This window comes from Phascolarctos cinereus, unplaced genomic scaffold (assembly GCF_003287225.1).
Source record: "Phascolarctos cinereus isolate Bilbo 61053 unplaced genomic scaffold, phaCin_HiC Scaffold_4;HRSCAF=312, whole genome shotgun sequence".
Classification (NCBI taxonomy): domain Eukaryota; kingdom Metazoa; phylum Chordata; class Mammalia; order Diprotodontia; family Phascolarctidae; genus Phascolarctos; species Phascolarctos cinereus.
The window spans coordinates 114687305-114707616 of record NW_027555847.1 but is presented as its reverse complement, the minus strand read 5'-3'; positions in this window follow the sequence as shown (position 1 = coordinate 114707616).

Genomic DNA, 20312 nt, shown 5'->3' with positions numbered 1-20312 from the left:
TTTTTACATATGATTGGGGAAATATAATGTTTTTTTTTTTAAAGTTAGACACTTAAGAAGTGCAAGCAAAAGTAGGTTACACTTAGGTTGTTGTTCAAGGAAGGAAAATCTATCTCATTCCCAATAGCCATTTTAAGTTATTCCAGTTTTTTAGTTAATTTGTTAATTTCATTCCATCCATCCTTATTCAGATGTTTTAATACCAATCAAATATTGCAGCCATTAGCAACTGGTGATCCCTGGCTTTCTAGTCTATGTACTTACAGTGGATGAAACTTCATTTATTTTTTTTTCTGGTATCTTACCAGTTTGCTCGTTTAAATTTTAAGTCTAGCAGATGAAGCCTTCTCCAATTTTATTCAGATGCATGGGTCTGGATAACTGCTGATGTTTATAACAATTATGATTAAAGAACAACATGGAAGAGAGAGTAAATGTGCAGGTGCTCCAGGATAAGGGGAAGTGCCAGACTTTCCCTTTTGCCCTGAAAGCTATTTTGTGTTTCTGAAATGATAACTCTTTTGAGTGCACAGCTGTGAGGTCTTAGCTTCCTACACGGAACCATGAGCAAAGCATCTAGGAAAATGATGGGGTCACAGATGATTTGCTAGGTTCGCCTGGCACATTTTATTGGTACAGCAGACTTATTTCTTATTACCTGGGGCATCCAGTTATGGAAAGCATACCAGTCATACTTCTCCCAGTTCACCTTGTAGAGAATAGACTTGTTATTCAGAAAGACTGGAAGTGCTTTCCCCAAGATGGAAATATTAAAAGCAGCAGTCTAAAGCAGGAATCCATAACCTAGTGACCATGGATCCTTAAGGGGTCTGTGAACTTGGAACTTTCAAAATTTTGATAACTGTATTTCAATATAATTGGTTTCCTTTGAAAATACATATTTTAAAACTTAAAATATATTTTTTAAAAAGCATTTAAATAGTATAAAAATATTTTAAGGAGTCCCATAGGATTCACTAGATTGCTAAGATTTCAATGACACATAGAAAAACCCTGCTTTGAAGAGAATGCATTCATAGAGAATTTCTTTCAACATTCATATGAGAGCAAAAGAGGATTAAGGAAGGTACTTTGGTAGAGACTAGAGTAGTAATTTTCAAAGATTTTCACACCATTACCCTTTCATGGTGTAATAAAATGCACACTGGCTGTGAAGTGAGAAGACCTGGGTTAAAATCTGCCTCTGATATTTACTGCCTGCGTCACCTTGGATAAATCGTGTAATCTTACTGGGCCTCTTTTTCTTTATCTCTAAAGCCTTAGACTGCCCCTAAGATCTTTTAGGATCACGGATTTAAAGTTTGAAAGAAATTTAGAGAACATCTATTTCACCCTCCATCGCAAAATCTCTAATATGAGACTTTTCCAAGAATAGTTTACTTCACACATCATCTTTCTTAAAAAAAAAAAAATTCCAAAATAATCCATCCTATTCTGTATGATTAAAATCAAATACCACACCTTACATATGTGATTACCAATCAGCTATTTGCATTTTACTGCCTCAGGACCATGACACTTTTTAAAGACTGGGAGTAGACACAAAAATTGTTTTTAGTGCAATTAATGAATGCTAAGAAGTGGTTGCATTCTTTGAAATTCTACTGCACATTTACATTGGGCTAGAGACAATTAATGCATTTTACATCATTATATATTCAAATAGCGCAAAATTAAATACATGCATCCATTCATGAGATTCATTCTTTGTATTAATTGGGATATAGCTTGGCCCGTACAAGGACTTCTCTCAGTAAAATCTTCATAGACTTCACAGATTGAATTTACCACCCCCAACTATCATTGCGGAGTTTTGATCTATATTGCCTGCCTAGATTTTCCCTAATCTTTACTTCCAAGTCTTTAGGAAAGGTTTCTTAAAGAAATGATTAAACTCCTTGACTTAACATTTAGATATATACATATATATATAAAAGCATATCTATGGCGCCACAGATTTAAAGCTATGATTAGGTGTTGCAAATATGAAGAAATTTACTAACACGTAAGAGACTGAAATTGAGTATGTATTTGATAGAAGCAGGTCAAGTTACTTATGAAATATAGGTATGCATTGAAAATTGTCCCTCTTGGGGCAGATATCGGATAGAGCTCTGGCCTTGGAGTTAAGAGGACCTGAGTTTAAACACAGCCTCAGGCACTTGACACTTGATGGCTGTGTGACCCTGAGCAAGTCACTTAACCCCAGTTGCCTCACCAAAAAGCAAAAACAAACAAACAAAAAAAACCCCAATTGCTAAGTTTGGGGCAGCTAGGTGGTACAGTGGAAAGGAGCACTGGCCCTGGAGTCAGGAGGACCTGAGTTCAAATCTGGCCTCAGACACAGAACACTCACTAGCTGTGTGACTCTGGGAAAGTCACTTAACCCAAATGCCTCACAAAAAAAAATGTACTTCTTGAAGGCAGAGTCAAAATGGTTGAAAAAAGGCAGGGTCTCACCTGGACTCTTACCAAAAACCCTCCAAACAACTTTAAATAAGGCTCTGAAACAATTCTAAAGCAGCAGAACCCACAAAAGAATTTTCCAGCCCATGATAACTTAGAAGGTCAGCAGGAAAGGTCTGTCAAGCCAGAGTGAGAGTGGAGCACAGTTTAGCGCAGCCCTACTCCAGCATGCCAGAGGTAGGCAATGGGGGCTTTTGAATCAGTGGTACCAATTGCAGTTTCTGGAACTTTAGCTCACAGATGGTAAAGGAGTCAGACAATTAGTAAGAATGAATTTATAGGCGTCCCTTTCTTGTTGCCCCTGACACCAGGGGAAGGACTCTGTTGTATTGCCTGTACTTGGCTCTGGGTCTCAGTCATTGGTGTCGGTCCCATTGCAAGGAGGAGCACTAGCACACCAGAGCATGTGGCCATAGGGGAGCTGGGACCCTGGTCACAATTCCAGTGTGGAAAAGAGTGCTTGTGATCACTCACATACCAGTCCACAGGCCAAGATAGCAGTAAACACAGCTCTCTCTAGATCATGCTACCATGGAAGACCAGAAAACTTACAGGTCTCCAGAATTATCCCTGAAAACATCTGCACCAAAAAAAAACTGATGCTTGGGACAGTGCTCCCTCCACTCTGGAAGCAGAGCCCCACTTTCACACAGAGTTAAAAGTCAAGAAACAGATTTAAAAAAATGAGCAAACAGCATAAAAGATCCTAACTATAGAAAGTTACTATGGTGACAAGAAAGATTAAAACAAAACAGAAATAGAAATTGAAAGAATCAACTGACCACCTCTTGAAAGTGATCTCAAAATGAAGACTCCCAGGAATATTATAGCCAAGTTCCAGAGCTCCCAGGTTAAGGAAAAAATATTGCAAAAAAAGAAACAATTCAAATATCATGGAGCCACAGTCAGGATAACACAAGATTTAGCTAGTTCAAAGTTAAAGGAATGGAGGTCTTGGAATATGATATTCCAGAGGGGAAAAGAACTAGGATTACAATTAAGAACCACCTACCCAGCAAAACTAAGTATCATCCTCCAGGGTGAAAAGTGGATATTCAATGAAATAGAGGGTAAAGCATTCCTTAAGAAAAGACCAGAGCTGAACAGAAAATTTGACTTTGAAATACAAGACTCAAGAGAAGCATGAAAAAAAAAAGTAACCCAGAAAGAGAGATCATACGGGATTCAATAAGGATAAATTGTTTTCATTCCTTCATAGGAAAATAATAACTGTAATTCCTAAATACTTTCTCATTATTAGCGCAATTAGAAGGAATCTACATGGACAGAGCTCATGTTTGTGAGTTGAATATGATTGGATGATGAAAAAAATAAAATTAAAGAGTCAGAAAGAGTGATGAACTGGGAGAAGTAGCAGAATGGGGTAAATTACGTGACATAAGAGGCACAAAAGAATGTTTTCGGTGGAGGAGAAGATGGGGAAAATAGGGGAAACATGCAAATCTTACCCTTACCAGAATTGGCTCAAAGAGGGAATAACATACACACCCATTTGTGTATAGAAATCTATCTTACCTTACTGGAAAGTAGGAGGGGGAAAGGAACAAGAGAAGGGGGGATGGACTGATAGAAGGGAGGGTCATTTCTGGGAGGAAAAAGTCAGAAGTAAAGACTTGAAAATTGACAAGGTGAAAAGATAGAGACAGTAGGATAAATGGGGGAGAAAGGAAAGGAGGAGAAAAATATATAGTAATCATAACTGTGGGGAAAATTTATAGCAAGTTTCTCTGATAAAGACCTCATTTCTCAAATATATAGAGAACTGAGTCAAATTTATAGAAATAAGAACCATTCTTCAATTGATAAATGGTCAAAGGGAAACAGTGAGTTTTCAGATAAAATAATCAAAGCTATCTATAGGTATATGAAAAAAATGCTCTAAATCACTATTTATTACAGAAATACAAATTAAAACATCTCTGACCTACCACCTCACATCTATCAAATTGGCTCATGTGACAGAAAAAGAAAATTAAAAATTTTGAGGGGAATATGGAAATATTGAGACAATAATGCACTCTTGGTGAAGTTGTGTACTGATTCAACCATTCTGGAGAGCAATTTGGAATATGCCTAAAGGGCTATAAAACCATGTATACCCTTTGACCAAGCAATACCATTATTAGGTCTGTATCCCAAAGAGATAAAAAAGACCTATAGGTACAAAAGTATTTATAGCAGCTCTTTTAGTGGTGGCAAAGAATTGGAAATTGAGAGATCTTATCAACTGAACAATGGTTGAACAAGTTGTATATGATAGTGATGGACTACTATTGTGCTACAAGAAATGATAAGCAGGATGTTCTCAGAAAAACCTGAAGAGACTTACATGAACTGATGCAGTTGAATGAGCAGACCCAGGACACCACAGTATACTGTAACACAATATTGTATGATGATGAATTGTGAATGACTTAGCTATTCTTAGCAAAACAATGACGCAAGACAATTCTGAATGACTTATTACAAAAATGCTATTTACCTCCAGGGAAAGAACTTATGGTGTCTGAATGCAGATTAAAGAATATTTTTTCTTTACTTTATTTTCCTTGTTTTTTTTTCTTGTTTGTGTTTTCTTTTGCAACATGACTAACATAGAAATGTATTTCACGTGACTATGCATGTATAACCTATATCAAATTGATTTCTTTCTCAATGAAAAAGATAGGGAGGGGAGAGAAAGATATAGTTTGGAGCTCAATTTTTTAAAAAAAAATAAACGTTAAAAGTGTTTTACATGTAATTGGGAAAATATTGTTTTAAGAAGAAAAGTGTACCTCTTTTTGTCCACTGGGGAGCTCTTAGACTTCATGGACATATATACAATTTTGCTTATCACATAGTAAATAGTTCCCTGACAGAGAAAGTGGAATATTATGGCCTTAGCATATGTCCATTTATCAAAAGCAGTCTTAAGATATGTCCCTAATTGTTTCTCCTTGTATTATTAGTGGCTGTTAGCTTTGCCTAGCTTTACTTTTGAGTTGTAATATAAAGTATTTTACATTAATAATAGTATTAGATAGGTGTCGATAGATCATAACATTTTATTAAGTCTGGCTTGAGTTTTGATTTATAAAATATTTGGTTTTAGAAATTAATTTATATTTTTTTCATCATGTGTTGAAAACTATCTCTCCAAATTCATTTCTCCATGTCTTTCACTAGCTGCCAGAAAGTTTATTGCTAAACTGAATGTCCAAATGCTATAATTTCTTGAGGTTCAGGTGACTGAAAAGATATATTCCTTCAACTTCCTTCAGATGGTCTCATTTCTGTTTTTATCTTCAAATGTTGCCTTTTGCACTATATTTTTATCTGTTAGATAATTTCAAGTTCTTTCCAAAATAAGGTCTTAATTTAAATCTGCATATCTCAAAAATTTCATAGCCAATAATGTGTTCATACATCTGGTCATTTTCTTCAAGTTACATTTCATTTTTCTGCCCTCCTGGAAATGGAAGAAGAATAGCAAAGTCAGCTCTGCATGGACAGGGATATAACTGGTATGACTGAAACTTGTAAGTGGGTAAAGCAATTCGTTGGTCTTCAAGAATCATTTCAGGAATGTCCAGTGAAGTAAAAGCAGGATAAGAAAGACTTTCAGAGTTCTCACACTCAACGTAAGATGTGGGAGGGTAAAAGAACTAGGGAAATGAGAAGAGCTTGGATTCCAATTTTTTATTTATTTATTTTTTAGGCAATTGGGGTTAAGTGACTTGCCCAGGGTCACACAGCTAGTGTCAAGTGTTTAGTCTGAGGCCGGATTTGAATTCAGGTCCTCCTGACTTCAGGGCTGGTGCACTATCCACTGCAACACCTAGTTACCCCCTTGGATTCCAATTTAGAAAGGCAGGAAGGTAAGACAGAATTTTCTTTTTGTCTGTTGGAGAAGTAAAAGAGATTTAAGAACAAGCAAGGACACAGTTTTAAAGGGGGAAAAGAAGTGAAGCCATAGCAAAATCAGTAGGGGCACATGAATTATAACCATCAATTAGAAATCTCAAAGGCAAAGCAACAAATCCATAGTAATAGGAAATAATTTAGGGACCCCTCTGGCATGTCATTTCCATTGTCAGACATCTATTCAGGGGAATGGACTATAAGAAATATCACAGTTGAATTTACCTTCATTACCTAGGGGCACAGGTCCCTAGCGACTACCTTAGTGATATTGTGCAGACATTAAGCGCCATCATGAAAAGAAAAGGGAAAGGATCATATTAATTCCCTGAACCCCAGCCACTAGCTAGAAAAGTTATATTCAACTATTCAACAGATATATTATTGCCTAAAGTTAATTCTCCTAAGTGAATCCTCAACAATGAAGCACATGGATTTTCAAGAACGTTAAAATTTGGAAGGACAATAGTTGGCTGCTAAGTCATAAATCTTGTGCTTCAGTTTCCTTACCAATATAAAAGGAGAGCTAGTTGTGTTCTTCATCAGAAGTGTGGAGGATAAATGCATGGCAAAGCACTTTGGCAAGTTAACACTGACATATGAGGTAAGTGGTGGTGAGCCGCACTGATGAGAACTAACTCATCACATCTGTTAAGGTAAAAGGAAAGGAGAAGCCAAAACAGCAACATGGTGGAGTGGGAAGCATTCTCTTAGTGTCAAAAGACATGAGTTCTAGATCCAGCTTTGCCACTTGCTTCCTCAGGGAAATGACTATATCTTTCTTCTTACTTATAAAATGAGAAGCTTGGATCAAATTGTTCCTTCCAACTGTAAATCCTCTGATCCTATAAATAAATGACCATAGGAAAGCTCAATAGGGAAGCCATTCTTATGCTCTCTTTTATATATTAAAAATGTTATATTTGAAGTTGATTCAAGGAGAAATCTACAACATATTTGATCTGTTTACTGAAATTAGCATTGAATCTTGTGTACTGGAATGATTATGTGAAACATGTACTTGCTGGGGGTTCTAAAATGGTAGCTTGTCTACATATGTATGTGATTAAATGAGTTACAAATTTCTTATGATTCTCAAGGCATGTTAATAGGACTAACCTTTAAAAAAAACAAAGCTAATGTAGCTCTACAATATGACATTTTAACACTAGCTTTTTAATAATGCATGTAACTTAAATGTTAAGCTGATTCATGTTATATTCTCAGCTTCTGGACTTAAAATTCTATCTAGTTCTATTTTAATATGGATATAAAGTGATAAAACATTATTACTTAGTTTTCAAAAAAAATTGTTGTGCCATACTATGACTGTGCCTAACCCTACTTGAAGGTTTATTACTTTTTGAAAAAGAAGGGTCTTTAGCTTCTCTCACTTGGATTGTGTTTTATTGGTCAAATGCTTCAAAGTACTATCTTTCACAGCCTCTGGCAAGGACAAATCTTGGGTCAAAGCTTATAGAAGTAGTAAAAAAAAACAAATTAAAAATAGCAGACACATTTCCTACTCACTATCATGTGAGATGATAGATAGAAATAAGAAATATAGATTGAAACAAGAAAATATTATTTGGACATAAATGGACAGAATGCAAATCACAGTATAGAAAAAATACATTTTTACAAACATTTTTATAATATTTCCCAAAACAGACGGTTGTATATGTATGAATTATACACACACACACACACACACACATACATATTATATATACATATATACACATATATGCATACATACATATATATATATATATACATATATATATATATATATAATTCTTTTTTATAAATGTGTTCAGGTTTATTTGCCTTTATGTATTTTGTCATGAATGAGTTTGAAAGATATATATATATATATAATAATGTACATTATATATATATATATATTATATATATACACATATAATTTATATAAGGAATGGTAATTTTATGGGTCACACAGACAATTTTCAGCCAAATAGTTTGGGGAAACCAATAGCTAAATTCTAAAATAACAAAGATTGTTTTTTCATTTCTTGTTTTAGGCATAGAGAAAAAATTGTTAACTTTTCTTCTTTTCACTTAGTTCTAGAACAATGTCGACTTTTAAATTTAGTTTATTTTTAGAGTAAAATTTGAAGATACCTATGAGAAATGCTTCCTGTTTTCACACACACACAACACACACACACACACCACACACACACACACATACACACACACACACATATGGGAAAGGAGAGATATGGAAAATCATGTAGGTGTATATCCTTTTGTGAACTTGGTTAAATTGGATTAAAGCTACAGCTGGTGCTAACTGTGTGAAAAAAGAGTAGGGGTTACTAACTGTATTTAAATCATATTGCATGTTTCCATATTTTAAAAAAATTCATGAAGGAACATATGTATCTAAGGTATTAGGAGCCAAAAATAAAAGTATTAAAATATATATAAGAAAAATATATAAGAATGAATTTTGTCTAAGAATATCATTTTTAGCTGCCTATTGCTTAGCAGGTAGAACAAATGGAAGTCCATTCAAGCACCCAACACAAAAAAGTAAGAAAGAGGAAATAGTCGTAGATGAACAAATCAAATTAGTAGTTATATAATCAGAAACACTCAATATAAATATTATGGCCTATGAGGAAGAATGTCATATCATGTAGGGACCACTAAGTACCTTAATTTCTGTTAATATATGTAGAGACTAGAGTCTGCTATAACCTAAATTATAAGAATTTCTTCCAATCACACTCTTTGATTAGGAACCATTTAATTTGCAGGAACAATCAAAGTAGTTCTATAATTACACAACTGAATGTATTTCAAGTCAGTCTAAAGCGTCTCTGATTTGAAATAAGAAGCATTTACCTTGGTTTCCCTCCTATTAGTTTTTCAAAGGAGATAATACATTCAATACACTTTGCAAACTGCAAAGTTTCATATAAATGTGGCCTATTATTATTGCTATCTATGGCTCTTTTAAAAAATAGTACCCCAACCTGAACACAATGCCTCAGATGTAGTGAATTTTATCTATTACCTCCCCATCTGGACACCATGCTTTTAAGATTGTATTAGTTGTTTGTTTGTTTGTTTGTTTTTCCAGAAGCCATATTACACTGTTGGTTCATATTGAATAGTAATAGATGAAAACTCATATGAACTGATGTTGATAGCACTGCATTAGCCCGTACTTGTGCAATTGATTTATTTATGCCTAAATATAAGAAATATTTATCTCTGTTAAATTAAATTTTGTTGGGTTGGGCCCATTGTTCCAATCTACAGAAATGTCTTTTAATGTTCATCCTTATAGACAATATTAATTGTTAGCACTACACAGAACGCAGTGCAGTGGGGCATAGAAGCAAGAAAGGAACAGGTATGTGGTTGTTGTGCTGAAAGGCTCTAATGAAGTTTCTGTTTATGCTGGAACTATATGTTTAAGTGGTAGGTGATCAGTCACTAGTGCTGGCGTTGTTCTTTATAGCAGGCATTGATATATTAAATTTCAGACATGGAATGACCAAGAATAAGTCTATTGAGAAGAAGAATCAAGTTGGATCTTCATAGCCAGGAAACAGCAAAGCCAATGTGGAGTGGGGAATTTTCCCTTTGTTTATATTCTTGAACTGCACTGAAAAGCCATCAGGATGTGTCCTGACTGTATTTTTCTCAGTCCATCTTGTTTATGTGTAGCTATGTTTGCTAAACTACCTAGAAGTCAAGAAATAGTTTACACTGTAGTCACTGGACTGTGATGTATCCTTATTTATTCGTTTAGCAACTTTTCTGTATAGAACACTATCCTAGCCACTGGCAGAGAGTGGTACAAATTAGATAATAGAGTCCTTGTTCTAATTGAGCTTATGAATCAGTAAGCATCACTGAGCAGAAGCTATATGCCTTTGAAGGTCACTGTCAACCTAGAAAGAGGGTTTGAAAGGGAAGTGCATGATATCTATTCCAGTTTTGTGTCACGGGCAAATGTGATAAGGACTACTATGTCTTTATCCATGTTGTTAATGAAAAAAATTAACATCCTAAGGCCAAGTACAAAATCCTGTTTCGTGACACTAGCAACCCATTCCAGAGTGACATTGATCCTTTAATCAATTCTCTTTGGATAAAATTTTTCAATGAGTTATAAATCCACACAATTATGCTACTAGCTAACTCAAGTTTTTCATTTTTTCCCATAAACATGCCATGAAAGTAGCAATGCCAAACTGGAAATGCCTCATTAAATAGAATTTATTGTTATATACTGCTCCTCTATTAAAATTAGGATGTATTTGTGTACATAATCTACTGGTACTACTACTATTTCCCATAATTTCTTAGAGATTACAGAAAGCAGGTACTCATAATCTTTATACCTTTTTCCAGTACATTTAGACAGAATTTCTGGAGACATGAATACATTTCAAATGGCTAGACAACTTCTACCTATCTTCTCCTATCTTGGCCTTCAGTTGCCTCTTTATTTTTTTTAATTGACCCATTTTACCTTTATATCACCTTTAATTTTCACTTGAGTAATATTCAACTCGATGGAGAACAACTGAATTAGACTAGGAAAAAACGAACATTTTATTTCCTATTGTTTTATTTAAAGATGACCCAGTAAACCTGGATCAAAGATATGTGTGTGTGTGTGTGTATACATATATATATATACATATACATATATATACACACACACAAACATATATATATATATACACATGTTTTAATAAACTTTTACAATTCAATAAATCAGCTAGCTGATTATAAATTATCACTATCATAGAATAAAAATACATGCAAACAAAAGACAGAAAATAATCAGGTTGAAGTAGAACCTTCACTTCAGTCAAACAGATCATTAAGCACAATAACGTTGTTCAGTTTTTTCAGTTACATCTGACTCTTCATGATGCCATGATGCCATTTGGGTTTTCTTGGCAAAGATACTGGAGCAGTTTGGCATTTCCTTTTCCAGCTCATTTTACAGATGAGGAAACTGAGGCAAACAAGGTTAAATGACTTTCTCTGGGTCACATGCCTAGTAAATGTCTGAGGACCTGACTCTAGGTCCTTGATCTATCCACTGCACCACCTAGATGCCCAAGGGCAATAATAATCCACTTTAAAAGTAGTGTACAAAGTCAGAAAGAATATTTAAGAAATTTTGGCTTAAATTCCTGCCTCTGATACACATTGGTTATGTCCCTGAGTAAATCAATCACTTTTGAGTAACCCAGACACCTCTCTAAAAGTGTAAATGCAGGGCAATGTTTGATAAGCATTTGTAGAAGTTTCTTAACTAGCAGATACATATGCCAATGAAATTACAGATCAAGCCCTAAACAAAAGGAAATTTTAAAAAAAACAGAGAAGAGCATATAGCCTAATAAAAAATTTTAAAAAGAAAAAACTACAAAGTTACACTTGACTTAACTATTCAGAATAAACCTGGATTGAAAAATAAAAGCTTCTTCACAAACTTCTCTTTAAGAGAAAACAGATTTAGAAGTCCATCTAAAATAGTGTGTTTTCCAAATATGATATTTGATTAGACATTTACAGCTTGAGATAATTCGGAAAAATCAATGGGGCAATTTCTTGTTAAAGTAATCAAGTTTAAAGAGGTAACGACAAAAATATAAATGTAATGTTTCTTCCAGATCTATGAATTACAAGAATAAACCTGGATAAGGAGTTGAATCAATTTTTCTCTTCCCAATAAAATTGAATTTTCTATAGTTTACAAGTACCCAGAAAGCAGAAACCTTAAGAAGTTTTAAGAAAGTTACATCATCAGCATTGCCAAATATAGATTTATATGTAACTAGGTTAATGATACAACAACAGATTTATTATTAACTCTCTACTGTGGGCAGGGCAGACTAAAACTCTTCATTCTGTCTTAATGAAATATATTAAACAGTATATCAATTATATGTATATATTACTCCTAACCTCTTTATCTCTCCATAATATCACTTGCATGTATTCACTGCTTCCTTTCCTTCTTATTTGGTCAGTCAATAAACATTTGTTCAGTACTTACTATATACCAGGCACTCATTGTGCTTACTGCCCTATCTCAGACTCTTAAGAGATAGCACAAGCTCCATCTTCTGTGTGCAGCATTTTCTCATCCCCCAACCTGCTTCTCCTTTTTCTCTCAAGCTACATTGTACTTACCAGTTTAGTATAGGAGTGTCTCAAAAAGTCTAAGTACAGTTCTAAACTGAAATACAATGGAATTGAGGAGTTGCTTCAATGAAATGGTGAGAACAGAAAACAAATTAAGAAGAGAATGGTGAACATATGCACGATAAGGAACCAGAGGCATCAAGAAAGATCCTAGAATATTTGGCAGTGAAGGGGAAGAGTGAACAACAAGATATTAGCTTGAGGGAATGGAGGCCTCCATGGAAATTTTTTGTTATTGATGATTGTTGCCATTCTTAGGATAAAGGAGACCTGGGCAAGTTTACTGAGGGAAAAAGAGTTAATGAAAAGAGAGTTTGAAAATGAGGGAGAAATGGGGAAAGAATAGAGGAAGATTGATATTGCCATATCCTGAGGGGGATGTGAAGATCACAGTGTAGGTGCTAACATCTGTTGCAGAGGATGAAGAAAGACAGGAATTCTCTGAAATCTTTGACAAAGCCTGACAAACTAAGGCAACTGATTTTGATCATAATTGGCTTCGAGGTGAATGTAGACATTAGCAAGAATAGTGAAAAATCTTTTAGAAAATATAAACCTATGGTATGGCCTCAAGAAATAAAGAGAGCCAAAGGTGTATTCTTAAGGATTTCTATCTGTCTATCATGAGTGCTTTCTTCAAGAAGAGCCAGTAGGAAATAAAAGTACAGGCACTCAACAATTTTCTCAAAACCTTTTAAAAATGTGAAACTGATTACATATTTACAAGAGGAAAAAAGTTTACTAATGTGGGAAGCATTTCAATATCAGCTGCTCTCTATGTTTAATCAGAGAAGAGAGCAAAATCAAAACAAAATTAGAAGAAAGGACAAAGATGAGAATAAAAATTCATGCAATTACAGTATTTCCAGTCAGACATATTAAAATATGCTGTTATATCTGAAGAATAGGAAATGGTCAAAAGAAAAGACATTGACTCTGACTTTAACCATTTTTAAAAAGATGAACCAGTTACAAACAGTTTCTACAGGAAAGAAGTCTTTAAAAAATCCAAAATTTACCTTGTTTGCAAATTACTTCATCTCTTTTTCAAGCAGAGAGATGTGGCAAGTAGGGTTTTCAAGTATAAAATAATTTGCAAAACACTAAAAAGAAGGATGACAGATTACAAGCACTGTCACTATATGAAACGTCACTACACAAAGCAGCAAAAACTAGCTAAATAGGAAAAGGTTGCAGAGAGCTTGCCATGAGACCCAGCTAAACAAGACTTTACAAGAACGTTTACAGATGAAAATAGGAGGACAACAAATAGGTGTGAAATGAGACAAATTTGTCAGCATTTCCATAGTGACCTATTCTCATCAGCAATGGCAGTGAAAATACATTTGGATTCCACTACCTTATGCTTCAAAGTATTTTCTGAGATGACATTTGAGAAATGACATTTGAGAAAATGAAGTCAAGTAGAAAAACTATACTAGTCAAATTCATTGAGACCACAAAATTTTTAAGGCTCTTAAAGATGGGATTTTTCAAGACATTTAAAATTAGCTTTTGTTCCAAAAGACTGGAAAAGATAATAGTTGGCTATATTGCCTCCTAAGAATGTAAATGAGAAAACATAAGGAAATCTGCAATCATATGTTCTAATTTCTGTTAAATGTTTATGAAAGGAGGTATTTTTTAACCTGAGATCTATGAAATTGTGTTTTTTAAATATATATTTAAAAACTTTATTTCAATATAATACATTTTTCTTTATAATCCTATGTGTTTTAGTTTTGATCATGAAAATATTCTATAAAGGGCTCCATAGCTTTCACTAGACTGATAAAGGGGTTCACGATACACAAAACATTAAGAACCACCACTTTATAAAAATACTTTAAAACACATCCTTAAAAAATATGAGAAGGTAACAGGTATACTTAGGCAGATGATTTTTATACAGCCTCTATCTTCGTATGGTATTCAGGCAATTGAATGCCCAGTCTCTAGGAAATATATGTAGTATTTATTAATCATAATAAAGAACATGGTTCCCACCCATAATGTTAAGATCACGTATCAAGATCCTATGACAAAAAAGAGAGTTCAGGATAGACACAGTCACAAAGCTAATTTTGCTCAACAATATGTCAAGGACATTGCAGGGAAATTTTCCAATGAAATATCTAATAGAAGGCATCTTATAGGAAGTTCAACAAGAAAAGGTGACATTCTTCAAATGTTTCTGGTGATGAAAGACAACACACTGGGACACTATGATGCTTTCTGAATGTGATCCATGGTCACTCAAAACAAATGGATTTCATCCATTCTGGTAAAATAAAGAGGAGAAAAATTTATAGTGCCCAAATTATGATTGTTGTAGATCAGACTATCATGTTTCAGAAAGATGTTAACATGCAAATAACAAGATGAAACCAGTATTGAATAGGAAGAAAAGAATGCGTTGAATTGAACATGAGAAAAATCAATAGCACATTGCATAGAACACTTAGGAAAATTCTCAGCAATTCCCAGTCAAAATGGTTTACTTGCTACTCCTCTAATTTAATATTCCATCTCCTGTTTCTGTACTTCTGCAGTTTTTTGTCCACAGTACATGGTCCCTCTTTGCTTCAAACTCTTAGATCCTTAGATTCCTTCATTGCTCTGTTTAGTTACTCTTTCCCCACTGAGACCTTTCCTTCAAATTATTTTGAATTTACTTATCCATGTATATGTTGTATCTCCCCAGTATAACATAAGCTCCTTGAGAGCAAGGAATGTTTTTGCTTTATTTTGTCTTTGCCTTCCTGCTACCTATAATAGTTTCTTTCACATAGTAAGCACTGAATAAATACTTTTGGACTGAACTACCAAATGAGCCAAAGCTTTTTGTTCCAACAAAAACTTCAACTCTTCAATGCCAACATCATTTTAGTGAGGCCACACAGCTGGGATAACAAGATCTTAGGAAAATGAGAATTGCAGGTGACACAAAAGGCAAGGAATGTAGCTCTATGGTAGCTGTAGCTTATTAACTGAGGTGATTTGTGTATTCCATTAGAAAAAGTATAAAAGATCTCACCAAGGACATATGTGACTCAAAAAGTCAGTGAGTGGATATGTAGCAAGAATAAAGAATTACTGATGGGTAACCCAAGTATTGGACTGTTCAGATCCAGCCTCAGACACTTATTAGCTGTGTGTCCCTGGATAAGTCACTTAACCCTATCTGTCTCAGTTCCTCAACTGCAAAATGAGTTAGACAAGGAAATGGCAAATCTTTCCAGTATCTTTGCCAAGAAAACCCAAAATAGGGTCACAGAGAGTTAGACATGACTGAAATGACTCAACAACTATATATATATGGTATATATGATAGAATGTTCTAAACCTATTTGCCAGGACATTGGTGGTCCACTGGCAGGATTCTTGCCTCCCACATGAGAGACCCAGGTTTAATTTCTGGTCAATGCAGCTACTTTAGGGGCAGCTAGGTGGATAGAATGCCATGCCAGGAGTTAGGAAGACTCATCTTGCTGAATTAAAATCAGACTTTAGACACTTTCTAGCTGTGTGACTCTGGACAAATCACTTAATATTGTTTGCCTTGGTTTCCTCATCTGTAAAATGAGCTGGACAAGGAAATGGTAAGCTACTCTAGTGTCTTCACCAAGAAAACCCCAAATGGGGTCATGAAGAGTCAGACATGTCTAAACAACAATGAATACTCTTGTGAAAAGTACCCTCATGGATGAGGCCATAGAGAAATAATAATAAATATAATTTCTATATAATAATTATTAATATAATAGTTTTATTATTATTATGCAGGGCTTTAAGGTTTGCAAAGAATTTTGCAAACATTATCTCATTTCACAATGTTTTTTATTAACCCATGTTATTAGAAAGGGGATTTACCACAAATAACTTATAAATTTTGTACAATAATAAAATAATTTAGAGATACACTTTAATTTGGGATCAGATTTACCTTTCTAATTATATTTTGTTTAAGCTAAAATGAAAGTAGGCACGTGACAATTGAAAAGGAGCAGAGATGGCCCCAAATGTTCTATATCATAAAGGCAACTCAAGCTACAAGTATGGGGCGGAAAATAAAAAGAAGAAACTATCAGAACTGTTCTTCAGCCTTTCATTTGAGCACCTCCATTGTTGGTTCTCACCTCAACATTCATTTTGATATTTTGCTCTATCCTTTGTGCAGCCAGGCTACTCTTCTGAGATTTCTATCTTTTTTTTTCCCCTCCAAGCCTTTTCTAATGTGGTTCTCCTAGGCTAGGGCACTTATGGTCTCCCCACCCACCCCACCCCAAAATTTTTCACATCCTATTCATTCTTCAAAGTTCAGATTAAGTCTTATCTCCTACCCTAAGACACTTTTCAACAGTTCTAGCTCGTCCATTCATTGTCTTTGACAACACCAAACCTTTGAGTAGTGTAATAAAAGCATAGCTCAAGAAGTAGAAGAGAGTACTTGGTCTGCACAAGGTGAGGAAAAGGGAGGGCAGAAGAAAAGGAAAAAATGAAGAAAAACATTCTCTGCATCTTTTTATTTTACTTCCCCTCCAATCTTCAGTTCACTAACATGGGAATACAATGTTCCTGAGCATCTAAAAAAGTGGCACAGTTTTCTTTGTTTGTTTTAGCACAAAATCCTTGAAACCCACCATTACATATATATACTATATGAACTGAAAACACAGAAACACACACAAAGGATGTATATGTAATTATTCTACAGTAGTGAAGTGATAAAATATACTTTTATTTTAGCTTCATTTGAGACTCACACATTTTGACTAGAGAAAAAGACTGAATTTATTTTTGAAAGCAATATGCAAGTCATATTTTCTTAAGTTTTGATTTGCATCCAATTTTAAGGCTGAAAATTGAGAATTGGATTGTGAATGAAAAGATAGGTGCATATTCATTTTTGGGGGAAATTTGGAGGAAATTAGATTCATTTTTCATAAATTTTCTTTCTCCTTTTTTTTAAAATGTGGAACATATGCCTCTAGCACTTGAAACAGTTTTTGCATGTCGTTATTGCTTGGACTCATCTTGACCTCATAATTAGAGATTTTTAATAATTCATACCACTAATCCCTTAAATAACCCTGCTACACAGCTGATCAATTCCTCATTTTCCTGAATCCCACATGTCAATTACTTACCAATTGAGACACAGTTTAGACTTCATCATTCCGGGTATCTTCTAAGCTCTCTCATCTATCTACTTGAATTCTGCCTAGGATAGTTTGCCCACTATTGTGGCTACATCGATCATCTCTATACACCCAATTCCCCCATCTCCATGTCTAGCTACAGTTACTTCTAATTCTGAACTCCAGTGAGATATCTTTACCTGTCTACTATATATAATCTATAATTTCAAGAAATTTAGCATCATTCATAAAAAACAAAAAAGTCTTTCACCTAAAATAATTTTATTTTCCAGACTCGCCATTTTCTTATTAATAGCATCATCTTTCTTCCATTCATCCACTGAGGCTCAAAACCTTCATAGTCATGCTAGTCTCTTTCCCATACCCAATCACACCCCTAACCATTTTTTTTCTTCCTTCATAATGGGCATCACTTGCTCTATTCATTCTGCTATCATACTATTCTAGTCCCTGATCACTTCATATCAGGACTATGGCAATAACTTATAAGATCTCCTAGTACAAATTATCTATACTATTGCTAGATTAATTTTTCCATAATCCTGCTTTGTTTATGCCACCTCCTCCCTCACTCCTTCACTTTCTGCTCCAGAACTTCCACTACTTCCCAATTATATACAAAGTCTAAGTACTTTAGTCTAACATTCAAAGACATTCACAATTTTGCCCTATTTTATTTCTCCAACATTTTCTCCCACTCATCCCCTTAATGAACCCTTTCCACACGCCAAACTTGAATTTCATTGGCACAGACAGAATCATAGACTGATACAATCAAAATGTTGGCACATAGTAGACACTTGATAAAGGCTTGTTGACTTGAAGTTGATGTTAATTATTACTTACATTGTAGTTGTTCCTCTCTGCTCCTGCTATACTTTATTTCTATCACTGCAAACCAAGTGCCCTCCCTATTTATACAACTTTTTGCATCCCTGATGAATTTGCACTTATGCCATGCTTATCACATTATTTTTCTGTTGTGAGGTCCTGGAAGAGCAGAATTGCCTTTCATCTTTCTTTGAATCTTGAATGTTTACCACAGTGCCTGGGCATATAGTATGTGAGAAAGAAATGAAGAAAGTGAGAAAGAGAGAGAGAGAGACAGAGAGAGAGAAACAGAGAGAGAAATGAAGGAATGAAGGAAGAAAGGAGAGAGAAAGCAAATCATGATCCAAGACTATCCTAATGGATTAATAATGAAGTATAAGCTTCAACTCCAGAGAAAGAACTAATATTTTTTGAATTCAGACTGAAGTGTTATTTTTCAATTTCTTTCTTTCACTCTTTTTTTTCTTGTACCAAATGACTAATATGGGAATGTTTTACATAATTGCTCACATACAACCTATATCTGATTGCTTACTACCTCAGTGAGAGGGGACAGGAGGGAGGGATAAAATTTGGAACTCAAACATTTTTAGAAAAGCAAGTGAAAGAAAGAGAAGTAAACAAAATAAGAAAGAAAGAGAGAAAGAAAAGAAGAAAGAAAAAGGAGAAGGAAGGGAGGGAGAAAGAAAGAACAAAAGAGAAAGAGGAGGGAATGAAGAAAGAAAGGGAGAAAAGAGGAAGAAAAGTGGAGAAAGGAAGAGAAAGAGGAAAGAAAGAAAGGAGAAGAGAAAAGAAAGGAAAGAAGGAAGGAAAGAGTAAAGGACTGAAAAAGAAGGAAAAAAGAGAGAAAAAGAAAGGGAGGGGGAGAGAGACAAAAATACAGAGAATGAGAACTTGGCCAGACACTCCAGTCGGACAATAAACTGCACCCAAGGAAGAGACCCACTAGGATTTCATTTTGGAATATAAATGATACTTTCAATGATCCTGAACTTTTAACTGCTGAAAAATCCCCCATCTAACACCAGTACTCTTCAGGTGATGCTATGTCTGTATGTGCTGGAACGCAATGATTTCAGAAGAATATGATCACCCAAAAAAGCAATAGAAAGATAGCCAATATGAACATGTAGACTGAAGCATATTGACAGTGAAGTGCCAGAGGTGATATAAAAGAAATCAAGTGAGGAAATCCTACTCCTTAACTTCTTTGCAGAGTTAAGGCACTATGCATATGAAAGATTAATATTATTGTCAGATTGGGTTGATATGTTGGTTAGCTTTACTGACTTGACTTTTCTCAGTTTTTTTTTTCATTCCTTGTTACTAGCCACAGATCTGTGAGCAGGTATTTTGAAGAACATATTCATGGATAAAGGAAATGCAGAAAAAATATATCTTTTAAAAATAATCATGGTACATATAGCTGGCAAGACAGGTGATCTGGTAATGTGTGTGGAATGGAAGGCAGATAGCCAGAGACCTGTACTAGGATACAGAAAATATTAAAAGAACCAAAGGAAAGCACACTCCCATGTTGAGAAACTCCTTTATATTAGATTTACATAAAACAATGGACAAAAATAAGATTGAGAAAGTGTAGAGAAAGAAAAAAAATGGAGAAAGGAAGAGAAAGAAAGAGAAAAGAGAGCAGAAAGGGGAAGGAAAAAAGAAAGACAAAGGGAGGGAGGAAGACAG